This window comes from Schistocerca gregaria, chromosome 4 (assembly GCF_023897955.1).
Source record: "Schistocerca gregaria isolate iqSchGreg1 chromosome 4, iqSchGreg1.2, whole genome shotgun sequence".
In the NCBI taxonomy this organism is placed as follows: Eukaryota; Metazoa; Arthropoda; class Insecta; order Orthoptera; family Acrididae; genus Schistocerca; species Schistocerca gregaria.
The window spans coordinates 272,205,439-272,219,664 of record NC_064923.1 but is presented as its reverse complement, the minus strand read 5'-3'; the positions used below and the strand labels follow the sequence as shown (position 1 = coordinate 272,219,664).

The 14,226-nt window shown below is 40.7% G+C and overlaps 1 protein-coding gene across 2 annotated transcripts in view; it reads right to left on the bottom strand.

Moving 5' to 3' along the window:
- Positions 1-14,226, bottom strand: part of LOC126365992 (protein GDAP2 homolog) — a 929,669-nt gene that overhangs the window by 502,148 nt on the left and 413,295 nt on the right. For both annotated transcript variants that reach the window (XM_050008813.1, XM_050008815.1), the window contains exon 5: positions 4,773-4,805. The gene's annotated coding sequence lies outside the window, so the exon portion shown is untranslated. The remainder of the gene's footprint in view (positions 1-4,772; positions 4,806-14,226) is intronic.

The window sequence follows — 14,226 nt, the reverse complement described above, 5'->3', positions numbered from 1 at the left end:
TGATGTATACTTTTATCACTCTTTTTCTATGCACGTGACAGGCGCACAGCGGTAGTATGTCGATGCTGACGTCACCCGGCCGTGTTGACGCCTTCTGTAAGTCTGACCAGAAGAACGCTGTTATGATGCTCTAGACACCTGCCGAATAGGCAACCCGTCAGATATGGCCGCACTGCAGGAGGACACGTATAAGCCCTAGGTTACAGCACCTTCCTTTCGTGTTTGATTCGGTAATGATTTTGTGAGAAGAACCACTGTCTTTAGTAGGCATCTTTATAAGCTCTAATATTCTTCGATTTTCAAGTCATGGCCGTTTCGCGAGACGTGCTTGGGGGGAAAAGTAATATGTTATGTGAATCTTCTTGAAACTTCCGTTCCCAGATTTTAACAATAAAAGTTTCCGTGGTGCGCGACGACTCTTGTGGCAGCTGCCAATGGAGTTTAATGACCATCTTTGTAATGCTCTCGCACTTAATAAGCGAAACCACACAGACGACCAAAGCTCAACAATCAGGCGAACTATGGTTATGTAGGTCACTTCTTTCGTGGATGAGTTACATTTTCGTAATAGTCTTCCAATGAATCTCAGAAGGGAACATTCCCGAGTGTAAATAAACGACCTCGATGAAACATGGAGGGTGTGATCAATGAAATACGTACTTTTTGATTTGTGCCCGGTTTCACTTTTAAAACCCACCCTGAAAAGTAATTTCGTTTATTAGTTTTAGAGGGAGTACCTTTGAAACGATGATATATAAAAATGTTTTTCATATATGTTCAAAACCGGCTCAAATGGCTCTGAGCACTTCTGAGGTCATCAGTCCCCTAGAACTTGGAACTACTTAAACCTAACGAACCTAAGGACATCACACACATCCATGCCCGAGGCAGGATTCGAACCTGCGACCGTAGCGGTCGCGAGGTTCCAGATTGTAGGGCCTAGAACCGCTCGGCCACCTCGGCTGGTTTTCATATATATCATTAAAGTTATTGAAAACTTTGTCATAAAGTTTTGTAATAATTTGAAATTTTGCAAAATACCCCACCATTACTATTTAATTCCGAAATTGAAAAAGGAAACCTTTTATTACAAGATGTATAATAATCTTTCAAGCCGCATACATCCATGTGTAATAAAGCTAGTTTCAGAAATACCACTTCTGGAAAACAATCTGCACACTATCCGCTGTCTGATTATTTTCAACATACCTAATTCATTATCAAATATTCTTAGTATCTATTTTAATCACATTTATGTTATGTTTCAAATTGTTACTTGAAGTTTTACGTTTTTTTTAGTTTATCGATTCACATAAGTGGACATTGTTAATTGAAAATAACTCATTATTATTATTAGTACTTTTATTAGCGAATGTCCCCACTGGAGATCGATAAGTAATTGACTTTCAATATTTCTTAGGGTCCTTCTTATTTTCCCAATATTTCTTCATTTTCTCCCCGAAGACCTTCTTTCTTTCTTCAGTTCACTTCGGTCGGTATGCTTTTGGTTCCATCTCTGGAATAAACTTACAATTATCAATTTTGCTTCTGAATGTATCCCTGTCTGATGTGTTAGTTACACCAGTCTTTGCGTTCGTCAAATCATTCTTAACTTCGTTTATCCAAGGTACTGATGGTTTATGTCACAAAGCCCAATAGACAGTAGTTAGTCTGTTTCCAGGTAATCTGTCTACGTGTCCACAGAATTTAATTCTATCTCTTTCTCAAATCAATTTCGATGTTTGATACTTTTTCCGTTGTCTCGATTTTTTGCAGTCTATATCCCTCTTATGTGTATCGTGGTCCCAGAATTTTTCCTTAATGTTTCTCTCTACTTTCTTAATTTCTGGTAAATCTAGTTTTCGATTCAATGAGTGTGTTTCACTTGCGTATGTGACTGTCCGTTTGATTACTGTGTTGTAATGTCGGATTTCAGTGCCGTTTGACAGGCAATTTTTGTTACACAAATGTGAAACAAGTTAGGACGCTTTCTTGATTTTCTGCAGTCTGCTTATTAAGTCATTATGATGATAAAAACCATTACAATAATGATAATCTGTAAAGAAACGCTTAAATCATAACATTTTTCTAAACAAAATACATAAAATGAACGAATTTTCTTCATAGATTATACACGAAGAAGTAAACTATAAAAAACAAAATTCAGCAGGATTTCAAATTGTTGCGTGTGATCTTCCAAATACCTTAATTTGTATCAGGCATGTTTCAGACCATTGTAAAGCTTCGGCGAAGAGAATTCATTATTTACTAGTAGCTGCAGCACGATTATATTATTTCTCAAGTGAAGATCTTTCGACAGAACTAGATCTGAAAAACTCCTAAAATTTTTCCAACATCAAATATTGTGTATATCTCAAGGCTGTACCTGTGCCATCGAGCCCTTTGGAATAATCAGATGAACAAGTCCCTTGCCCTAAGATATGGTGCTCTAAACGGTTCTTTCACACTGAAAGCCCCAAGAATCTAATAATAATACAGATTTTTCTTCCTCACCGGAAAAGGAAACATCTTCCAAATACCTTTGGACCTGGTCAGACTTTGTTTACCGCATTGAGATGCTGCGAGAATGATATTTGGGGCTTCAAAAGGAGATTCGCGAAATCTCGGTCCAAATTCACCATTGATTTCTTTTAAAACTATGACAAGGCGGGTGGTCAGTGTGAAAAAAAACCGTTTCCAGCGTCATACCCTGAGACAAGAAACACCTGGTGATCCTGAAGGGCTCGATGGCACAGGTACATACGTGGAACGTATACGGATTCGATGTTTGAAGAATTTTGTGAGAAGATTTTCAGATCCAGTGTGCTGAATGATTTTCATGTCAGTCTCAATACAATCAAGTTGCAGGCACTTGTACATAATCAATTCTTTTCACCGATGCTTTACATTGTGCAGATGTATGTCTGGTAGAAATCAGGTATTTGGAGGATTATCCACGACAGTTTGAAACTTGCTGAATTTTATTTTATATTGTGTCCTCCGATACGTATGTTACGTGCAGAAATGCATGGTGCAAAAAAAAGAAACATTTTGTTTTAGTGTTTCTTTACAGAGTATCACTGCTGTAATCATTTTGAATCATAATAATGAGTTACTTATTACTTACAGTTAACAAAATGCCGGTATGTGAGACGGTAAACAAAAAATTCACGAATATAAAACGTAAAATAACTATTTAAAACAAAAAAGAAATATAAGTAAAATAAATACTTAGAATAATAATGAATGTTTAGATATTTTAATTAGGTATGTTGGAAATATTCTGACAGCGCTGTTTACAGCGACGATCTGCTACAGAGGAGGCCGTGATATACTTTATTTTCCAAAAATTTTATTGCAGAAACAAGCTTTACTATACATGGACGTGTGTCGCTTGACAGCTCTTTTAATTTAAGCTGTAACGAAAGTTTTCATTTTTCGATATTAATTAATGGTGATGGGATATTTTGCAAAATTCCTGATTATTACAAAACTTGATTATGCAGCTCTCAAGAATGTTCAACACATATCAACTTTTATATGAGCCGGCCCGAGTGGCCGAGCGGTTCTAGGTATTGCAGTCTGAAACCGCGCGACCGCTACGGTCACAGGTTCGAATCCTGCCTCGGGCATGGATGTGTGTGATGTCCTTAGGTTAGTTAGGTTTAAGTAGTTCTGACCTCAGAAGTTAAGTCCCATAGTGCTCAGAACCGTTTGAACCATTTTTTTATATGAACAATTTTTTTGTATATCATCATTTCGAAGATATTACTTCTAAACCCAATATGCCAAATTACATTTTGTGGTATGTTGTACCTCGTAAAACTGAAATTGGGCACAAACAGAAAACTACAAAGTTTTCTAAAACAGCCGCAAGTCGCACTTTATATATTTTTTTTATTTACCGATTTCGGTCTTAGAACGAACAAGAGCATCGTCAGAATATCCAATTTATAAGTTTAGAGACAGCACTAAAAATTAAAGTGGCTCTGCTATAGTACTTAAACTTACGTTTAAAGTACAGTAGTAAATGATGACACGGACAGCGCCAAAGATTCATTGTCATCATTTACTACTGTACTCAAAAGTACTTAAAATGAAAGTTTAAGTGCTATAGTAGAGCCAGTCAATTTTTAAGATATTGCAGTGCCCCTGCTGTTCTGATTACGGATGCGTGTCCAAAGGAACAGGCACTGCGGTGACCACAGCCGTTACGAAACACGTCAAATGAATTCGCAATTGCGGAGGCGGACTGCAATCAGCTGTAGAATGGAATGACGAAAGTGAAGATTTGTGCCGGACCTGGACTCGAACCCGGATTTCCCGAGTATCGCGAGAGGTCACCTTACAATTTGGCTATGCGCGCCCGACCCACGGCCAGATCCAAACTTCCAGATCTCCTCAGCTATGCTTCTACACACGTCACTCAACGAACGGAACTCGCCGAGACAACAAGGACGCTGCGCTTTGCTTCACACCGTCGTGTTGCTGTTACATCACTCCACGTGGCGCGGTCCCTCAATGGACGCCGCTCTACAGCCCTATGGGATGACGCTTCCAGCGGGTATCATGCTACTCTCGACTTTGGGTTTGGAACTCTCAAGTGATCACGCACGATATTTTAGTTATTATTTTTGGGACAAATGTCAGTTTCAACTTGTGCAGTTAATAAAGTGTTTTGTACTGTAACTTAAGAATCATCGTTTAGCACAGCAAGCAACCACCTATGAGATGCAGGTCACAAAACATAAAATGGTGAAAAATTAACTTACCGTCTGCTTTGAGGAGTGCAACGTCCAGATTTTCTGTAAAGAATCAAAGCAGTGAAATTAGAAAGCTGAAAAAATTGGACAGACATTAGAAATAAATGCACTTTTTACTTAGAAATCTGACATGAATTGTTTAGGGAGACAGAGATCCATAGCAGATGTTTTCGAGAGCTTTAATTTCCAGCTAGCATAAATTAATTTCAATACAGTAGTGACAGGCAAGTGACCTTACTGCAAAATAATCTAGCCTTGTTTTGTAAACCCTCGTCACCATTTTGTATAGGCCTCGTCGCTACAGCTATAGAGGCCATGTTGCCACTGTTGTTACGGTAGGCCGAGTTTGGGAGTTCGAGAAACGGATTCTGGTGCAGTACACCGCTAAGCCTATTTCTCCCTACCAGTATTACACAGCTATGCCCCAGGGTCAGGTGACACTATAGCAGAAGGAAGGTTCTGCAACACTCCAACCAATTAGTAACAAAGTCACACAAATGAGTTAAAAGGTTTTTCTTACCTTTGTGGCTTGTCGAATTATGAAATGTGTAACACTGCATATAACACAAGAAGGGCCCTCAATGGCTAAGTGTAAATACTTATACGTAAACTTCATTGTACATAGCGAATGCAATTTACAACAACTATCTGTTCACTTCTAAGGGTTCACTAAACGACCCTGGATGATGATCTGTAACCAAGTGGGGTAAGAGCTGATCTATCTTCCAGTAGGCTTTTGTCCGTTATGTTGATCGAAGGCTTCTAACTTTCTAAAGATATTATTTCATATGCCAGAGACTTCAACCATTCTTTTTATGGCATCCATGAACTGTATACCAAAGTTTCTGTTGGTTATTACATAAATGTGTTTGAAATGTTGGCATAATTTTGAATTTTGTGGTACTGAAGAATAGGTAACTGATTCTCTAGAGTAAGATAAGAAACCTAACATTACATGTCACTCAGTCCATACAGTACATTTTGCCCTTAAGAACAAAACGTTGTGTAACCGACGAGATTCCAGTGAGCGATTCGGTATTCGCCGATACTATGTCAGAACGTGTTTCATTTAATTAAATCACAATTTAGTTTTGTGCTATTGATATTATTAGCAGTTCTCAATAACTGTTGCTATATTTCTAGATTTCGTGTTTCTCAGATGAAGATATATTTTCTCGTCCTTAAATTATGTAATTGAATGTCTTACTATGAGAACCGCTAGTTCTTATTTTTATGACTGAAAAAATTGACTATTATAGAGTCTTCTAAGAATTCTCTCTGTGTAGCGACTGTGCTACAACATAACATCCTTATGAAGTGTGAATAAGCAGCTATTGAAAAACGGAGCTCAGTCGGATGTACGTGGTGGAATTATCTTCAGTAGTCTGCAACATTTGGTTGGTTTTTAAATACATAAGAAATGACACTTCTTCCTGCCAAAGCTGCAAAGCGCGAGCAAAAAATTTTTCCTCGGAGCCGACAAAAAGCGTCACTATTACCTACGTTCCTTATAGTCCTGAACGTCTCAATTTCTTTATTTTTTATTGAAAGAAAAGAAAATACCTGATAGTGCCCATGCTATATAAAAGTTTAACAACATCTAACGGATAAATCACAGTCCCAAGAGGCAAATTCTCATACAATAGTTACATTGACATTTACCTATTACTAGTTTTCACAAATTTATAATTACGCGCTACAAATGCGTCGTAATTAACACAATGTTTAGCCTATCATGTCAATCAACTGAAACGGACAAAAAACTGAGTACGTAGAATATGAAAGAAAGCAGTATACTATCTCTTTCTACCACGCGCCACGCCAATACAGGACCATCGGTATACGGCAACCTTCAGTCTTACAGAGTTCATCAACTCGGTCTTTGAAGATATTTCAGAATCTCTGTTATGAAGTAGGAGAAACTGCTCGACGATGACGACTTACTGGCTACAGCATTACGAATACTCAGTTTTGATCTTGCTGAAAAGATTGACTGTAGCATCAAAGTCATCCACGTCCTAATAAATTCAAAGCTGAGCTATCTGTAAACTATGAGAGTAACATGTGAATTTAAATAGAAAAATATACGTTATAATCAACTGGAAAGTACAGGAAAGCCTAGGTAAGCAATTCTGTTTCACAACAACAACAACAACAACAACAGCGTGTTCTTCCACAAGCCGTTTTCTGTACAACGTTTGCCGGTCGTAAAGTAGCCTTTGAGCTGTGTGGGGGGGTGGGGCGGGGGGGGGGGGGGGGTGGGTGGGTGGGAATTCCACAGCATTTGCCCAGCAGTACAGATCCTAAGCAAAACTCAACAAATAAAAGTGTAGAAAGAGGTTTCTAGCGAAAAATACCTCGAGTGTATCATTTACAGAGGCTGGGCAATATTGTTCGAAGCGATATAAATGACGGTACATCGTAGCATGTTTTCAAGGCGACTGCGTCAGTCCATGAAATCGTTTTCAGTTGTCACTCAGATGTGGCTAAAGATTAATCTTCCATATTCTGTGTTCTTATCTACGGAATTACTCAGACCCCTACCCTGAGACTCACTGCTGTCTTTCCAATTGTCGTCGTCATGTGAGATCTTTATCAAACCAATACGCGGAACTCAGTTCCAGCTTATTGGCGCTCATTGTCATTAAGCCGGACATGCCACGAAACCTCGTGGCGGCAGCCTTCTGTGACAGGAGTCGTGAGGCCCTGGGAGCAAACGAGCGCGTGATCGCGACTCATAGCTCATCTCGAGGACGCCGATGCCAGTTCCGTGGGTACCAGCCCGTGCAATCCACCGCCTTTCACAACTGTCGCAGGAAAAATACCGGACCTTGCCCTCCCATGTTTCGTTTGTGGCCTGCCTTGGCCTTCTCAATACAACTACTGCGAAGACTAATCGTAAGTGTCCATTTTGTAGACAATTTTCTCGCCGAATATTCCGCTTAGCATTCAACAACAATGTTATGAACGTTTACTAATAAAGCGGTGGGAAAAAATATGTACACACAAAAAACAACGCCGCGCGGGGTAGCCGTGCGGTCTAGGGCGCCTTGCCACGGTCGGAGGTTCGAGTGCTCCTCCGGGCATATGTGTGTGTGTGTGTGTGTGTGTGTTTGTTGTCCTTAGCGAAAGTTAAAGTTAGATTAAGTAGTGAGTAAGCCTAGGGACTGATGACTTCAGCAGTTTGGTCCCACAGAACTTACCCATTACCATGCCTATTACAGTGCAGGAAATCTGTTGCCATTAAAAACAGATCCAGTATGGTTTTCAAGGTACTCTTATACTACTCTTCCTAGAAACTTGCGGCAAGTTCACATAAGTAGGCCATTAAGGCTCAATAATAATGAGGCATGGGATGATGATATTGATGATGATGATGTTTGTATTGTGGGCCGCTCAACTGCGCGGTCATCAGCGCCCGCACGAAGTCCAAATTTTTTCACACTTACCATGTTTTACGCAGTCCAATCTAGCCACAACATGAATGATGATAATGATAATGATGATGATGATGAAATGATGAGAACAACACAAACACCCAGTCCACAGGCTGAGAAAATTCCCACCCCGGCCGGGAATCGAATCCGGGACCCCGTGATCCAGAGGCAGCAACGCTAGCCACTAGACAAGAAGCTGCGGACGGGGCCACGGGAGGTGCGACATTTCATCCTCGTGCTCACAAAAACAGTCACAGACGATACGAGCTTTGTGAACACGGACCCTGTCGTCTTGGAATACCACCACTACCATTGAAGAATAAACGTTGTACTATGGAATGGACCAGATCAGCCAAAATGGTCACATTTTGCTGGGCGGTAATGCGACCTTGCAGAGTTACTTACCATGGTGTCCAAGGCATATCACAATAAGGCTACTCAAATCATCATCGACTCCCCGTCATATTTTTTTTTCGAAAGTCCAACTTGTTCTGGCCGGCCGGATTGGCCGAGCGGTTCTAGGCGCTACGGTCTGGAACCGCGCGACCGCTACGGTCGCAGGTTCGAATCCTGCCTAGGGTATGGATGTGTGTGATGTCCTTAGGTTAGTTAGGCTTACGTAGTTCTAAGTTCTAGGGGACTGATGACCTCAGAATTTAAGTCCCATAGTGCTCAGAGCCATTTGAATTTTAAACCAACTTCTTCTGCAGTTCCCAGCTTATGGAGCTCCCTTCGTGTTGTTTTGGTGCTGACAGGGTCCACGAGTGCGTCATTCGGCTCTGTAGGGACTTTTTCAGCTGTCGTCCAATTATTTTTGGTCACAATGCTCTTCAATGTCCGTCTGTCACGACCACTAAACACACAATTTCGTCCACAATGTGACTTAGTGGACGATGTTTTTTTTCCGCTTTCCCTACATGTGATATAAGTCGTAGACATGGTGGCACATGAAACACCAAGCACTTCGGTTACCTTGGTTGGGGAAGTACCCTCCATACAAGCAACAATGATTTGTCCACGTTGGCATTCTCTTAGCTCCGATATAACACATTTAGCCACAAAGAACACTGTTCTGATCATAACTGACATTTGCAACGTATTGAGGGCATTGCACAGGTTCCACTCGTGGTGAAATATCAACAGCGCCAGCCCACGCGTGGATACCACCCGCATTTATGTTGAAGAATGCACTTCTTGCGATTTTTCCATATTTTTGTCCAACCCCTATATGAAGGGCTTATTTCAATAGTGGTACAAGTCCATTTTTGTTGCCGGCCGCGGTGGTCTAGTGGTTCTGGGCGCTCAGTCCGGAACCGCGCAACTGCTACGGTCGCAGGTTCGAATCCTGCCTCGGGCATGGGTTTGTGTGATGTCCTTAGGTTAGTTAGGTTTATGTACTTCTAAGTTCTAGGGGACTGATGACCTGAGATATTAAGTCCCATAGTGCTCAGAGCCATTTGAACCATTTTTTGAACCATTTTTGTTCCTTGTGAGATACAGAGTCCTAAAGTTAAATGAGCACTGAAAACTCTGCAGTTGAGACACCAGAAATATTCAAGCATACTCTCCTTCATCAGGTATCAGGCCAATACTGCACTCGTCGGTAAAGAGAACTAGACACCATTGAAATAGCTTCCAGCAATGTGTTCCGTCAATCACTTTTCACACATCACGGTGCCAGTTGTTCGTGATGAAGGCGTAGGGGCCAAACAGATCGTGTGGAGACGGTTGCAAATTTTCTGCGTCGCCACAGCACTCGCTATTGCTTCCAGAAAGGCAGTGAGGTGTTTTGTTGCATTGTACTAGGGGTATCTACGAGCAACAATTTGTGGACAATGATGATTCGTTAGTTTGAAGGACGGTAGACTGCTACTAAGAAACAGAATCTTCACTGTTTTGCATATCACGATACCGACGGCGTTTTCGAATGACGTCGCTCTGATGTACGCCAATTACACCGGAAATTTATCGTGCTGATAAACCTTCTTACCGTAAAGTATGGCTCCGAGCCATATTGACTGAACATTGTAGAAACGCTGTATTGTCCCTTTCACGATTGGAGACACAGCGCTCTGCAGAACTGCAAGGAGGAATTGTTTACTTTTACCTCTATTAGACAGGTTGCTATACACTGTTGAGCCAAATAATTATGGCCGCTTCATTAATAGTGTGTTGGTCTATCTTTATGAGGCAGTACAGTAGCGATTTTGCCTCGCTTGGATTCGACATGTCCTTGGTATGTTCTAGAGATATGTGGCACCAAATGTCCAATCACAGGATGGTGGATTATGGGCGCGGAACTGGTTCCTGATGGTTACATTGGGAAGAAAGGAAGATTAGGGTTTAGCGTCCCTTTGACATCGAGGTCATTTGAGACAGAGTAAAAGATCACATCGTTCGAGGATGGGGAAAGAAATCGGTCGACTCCTCTCAAAGAAATTATCCTGGCATTTCCTTGGAATGATTCAGGGGAGTCGTGGAACACCTAAATAAGGGCGGTTGTAGGTGAATTTGAACCGCCGTCTTCCCGAAAGCGAAACCAGCGTACGAACCACTGCATCACATCGCTTGGTGATCCACTGGGTTCGGATCAGGCGAGTTTAGTGGCCAGGACATCAACGTGGATTCACTATCACGCTGCTCAAACCATTGTAGTACGATTGTGACCTTGTGACATGGACAGTTATCCTGCCGGAAGATGCCACCGCCATCGGTGAAGACATCAAGCGTAAAGGAGAGCACGTGATCCGCAGTACTGTTCACGTATTCCACAGAGCCATGGTGCCCTAGATTACTACGAAAGGTCGCATGGAAGCCGAGGTGTATGCTGCCCGTAGAATAACACTGCCCTAAACAACCAACGTCCGTGGTACTTGCAAGTCTCGGTCGGCCGTTCCCCTGGATAGCTGGTTGTCCAGACACGACCACTGACTTAGAGCAAAAATGAACGTGGTTCATCGAACCAGGTTATGTCTCTCCATGGATCAGCGATCCTAAACCCACTCTAAGCGCAATTTACGTTGTCGCTAGGTCAACAAGGGACCACGTAGGTGCCATCCGTTGTTGAGCTCCATGTTAAACAATGTGAACTGAACCGTGGGCTCTGAAACACTTGTGCCTGGACCAGAGGTTCACGACTGTGGTCAGATCTGCAACATATCACCGCCTATCCTACTTTTAGCGAGCAACCAAGTCTCTGAACTCCATGTTCTGTGGTTAGTATTCCATTTGAGTCCGTAGATGGATCACGACTCTGCACTGAACAGTTATTTGAATGTTGTGCAATGGCAGTTGAATTTAGTGAAATTAAATTTCTAATTGTTATTGTTTATGGGTCTTCTAACTCTCACTTCACAGCATTTCTGCTCACTCTAGAGATGGTTCTTGGTTCACATTTGGGAGTTGTCAAAAATTAGTTATATGTGTTGAGTTCAATATAAACCTTGCATGTGATTTTGCAAGGGAAAGGATGTTGTAAGATCTCCTACATTCCTATGATCTGATGCAGACGGTGATTTTTCCAAGCCATGTGCAGGGGACTGGTCGTACAACATGGACAATACTTTTCTTCATTCTTCATTACTAGATGGGCATTCTGTTAGTAAAACGGTGAATGGCCTGTTAGACCTTGATGCACAAATTTTAACATTAAAAGGTTTTTTGTACTCAAATAAATGTTATATATAATTACAAACTCTGTAGAAAAGCTAATCCAACGGCAATAGAGTTTTTTTAAACCACATTAAGGAGAGGTACGATGTTCATAGTGCCGATAACATACATGACAAATGTAATGCTTTCCTTAAAACATTTCTCATTTTCTTTGAAAGTTGCTTTCCATTAGAACGTTCTAAACAGTAAAACAGTAGCAGTAAAACACAGCCTGGGTGACTGACTAATGTGATAAGGATATCATTACTACAAAGTAGAGCAGGCCGGAGTGGCCGAGTGGTTCTAGGCGATTCAGTCTGGAACCACGAGACCGCTACGGTCGCAGGTTCGAATCCTGCCTCGGGCATGGATGTGTGTGATGTCCTTAGGTTAGTTAGGTTTAAGTAGTTCTGAGTGCTAGGGGACTGATGACCTCAGATGTTAAGTCCCATAGTGCTCAGAGCCATTTGAACTTTTTTTTTTACAACAAAGTAGGGATTATATAAAAATGTAGAAGTAGTCACAATCGAGCTACAGCAGCCCATTCAAACAGGCAGAGAGTTGTGGTACGCAAATAGAAAAGCTAATTCACAGGATAAAATTCAAATCATATGGTCAGCGGTGAAGTAAGTGTCTGGTAAGCAGGGCAAGGTCGACGATATAAAGTCAGTTCGTAGTAAAAATGTTACTGTTACTGTTTAAGTCAGATATGTGTACATTATTTAACAATCACTTTCTGAGCATTGCTGGTGATATATATATATATATATATAACTTATTTTCTACAGGGAATCACATGACTCTCTTGGAAACTACCTTTCCGAGACTGATGTCTGAAATACTCCTCTGTGATACTGACAAGGGGGAGACTGAGTCAATAATTAAATCACTGAAGTCCAAGAGCTCTCATGGATATGACAGAGTACCTAGCAGAATATTAACTGTGCTGCACATGTTAGCCTTGTACTTAGCCATGTTTGTAATTTTTCGTTTAAGAATGGGTAGTTTCCTAAGCGATTAAAGTACTCAGTAGTAAAACCGCTTTATATATAGGGAGAAAGAGATAATGTAGAAAATTTAGACCTATTTCTATGCCATTAATGTTTGCTACAGTTATTGAAAAGCCTATGTATGTAAGGATAATTGATCATTTTATATCACACAATTTGCTATCAAATGTACTGTTCGGTTTTTGAAGTCGGTAACAACTTAAAATGCTATATTCTCTTTTCTCTGTGATGTACTGGATGGATTAAACAAAAGGTTTCGAAAGCTAGGCATCTTCTTTTTATTTCACTAAGGTGTCTGATTGTGCTGATCACAAAATATTGCTCCAGAAGTTGGACCATTATGGAACACAGGGTGTAGTTCACAATTGGTTCACCTCTTACTTTAACAACAGACAGCAAAAGGTCATTATCAACCTTGGTGAGAATAGCTATGATATGGGGCCTGCGTGTGACACCGTCAAATGAGGATGTTTCAGGGATCAGTGGTGAGGCCGTTCATGTTCCTTATTTATATAAATGATATGCCCCCTAGTATTCTAGAGGCAGTGATTCTAAAATATTTCTGTTTGTTGATGACACTAGTTTGGTAGTAAATGAAGATGTGTGCTACACAGGTACTGTTTCAAATAGCGCAGTTTATGACATAAGTTCATAACTTGTAGAAAATAAAGTAACGCTAAATCACAGATACACACTAAGACTCAGTTTTTACATTTTCTAATACACGGTTTAACACAACCAGACGTTTTAATTTCACAGAATGGGCATTTGATTAGTGAGACTGAACAGTTCAAATTTCAAGGTGTTCAAATAGATAGTAAACTATCGTGAAAAGCCCACGTTCAGGATCTTGTTCAGAAACTTAATGCTGTAATTTTTACTTATCGAATAGTATCTGAAGTAAGTGATAGTTCTACACGAAAAGTAGTCTGCTTTGCTTATTTTCAGTCGCTTATGTCGTATGGTATTATGTTTTGGGATAACTCTTCCTATTCTCAAAGGATGTTTTTGGCTCAGAAACGGGTGTTTCGAGCAGTAAGTGGTGTAAGTTTGCAAACCTCTTGTCGACCCCTGTTCACTAGTCTGCGTATTCTGACATTGGCCTCTCAATATATCAGCTTGATAATATCAGCTTATTCCTAAGAATTAGCAATTTTCCCTCAGTTTACATTAGGCAGAAATCCAATCTGCATCTGGATCTCACTTTCTTGACTCTTGTCCAGAAAGGTGTGCAGTATACTGCTGCATCCATTTAAATAAGCTACCACAAAAATTCAAAAACATTAGCAGTAGTCCACGTGCTTTCAAACTGAAACTGGAGTGTTTCCTTATGTGTCACTCCTTCCTTTTTCTTGAAAAATTAAG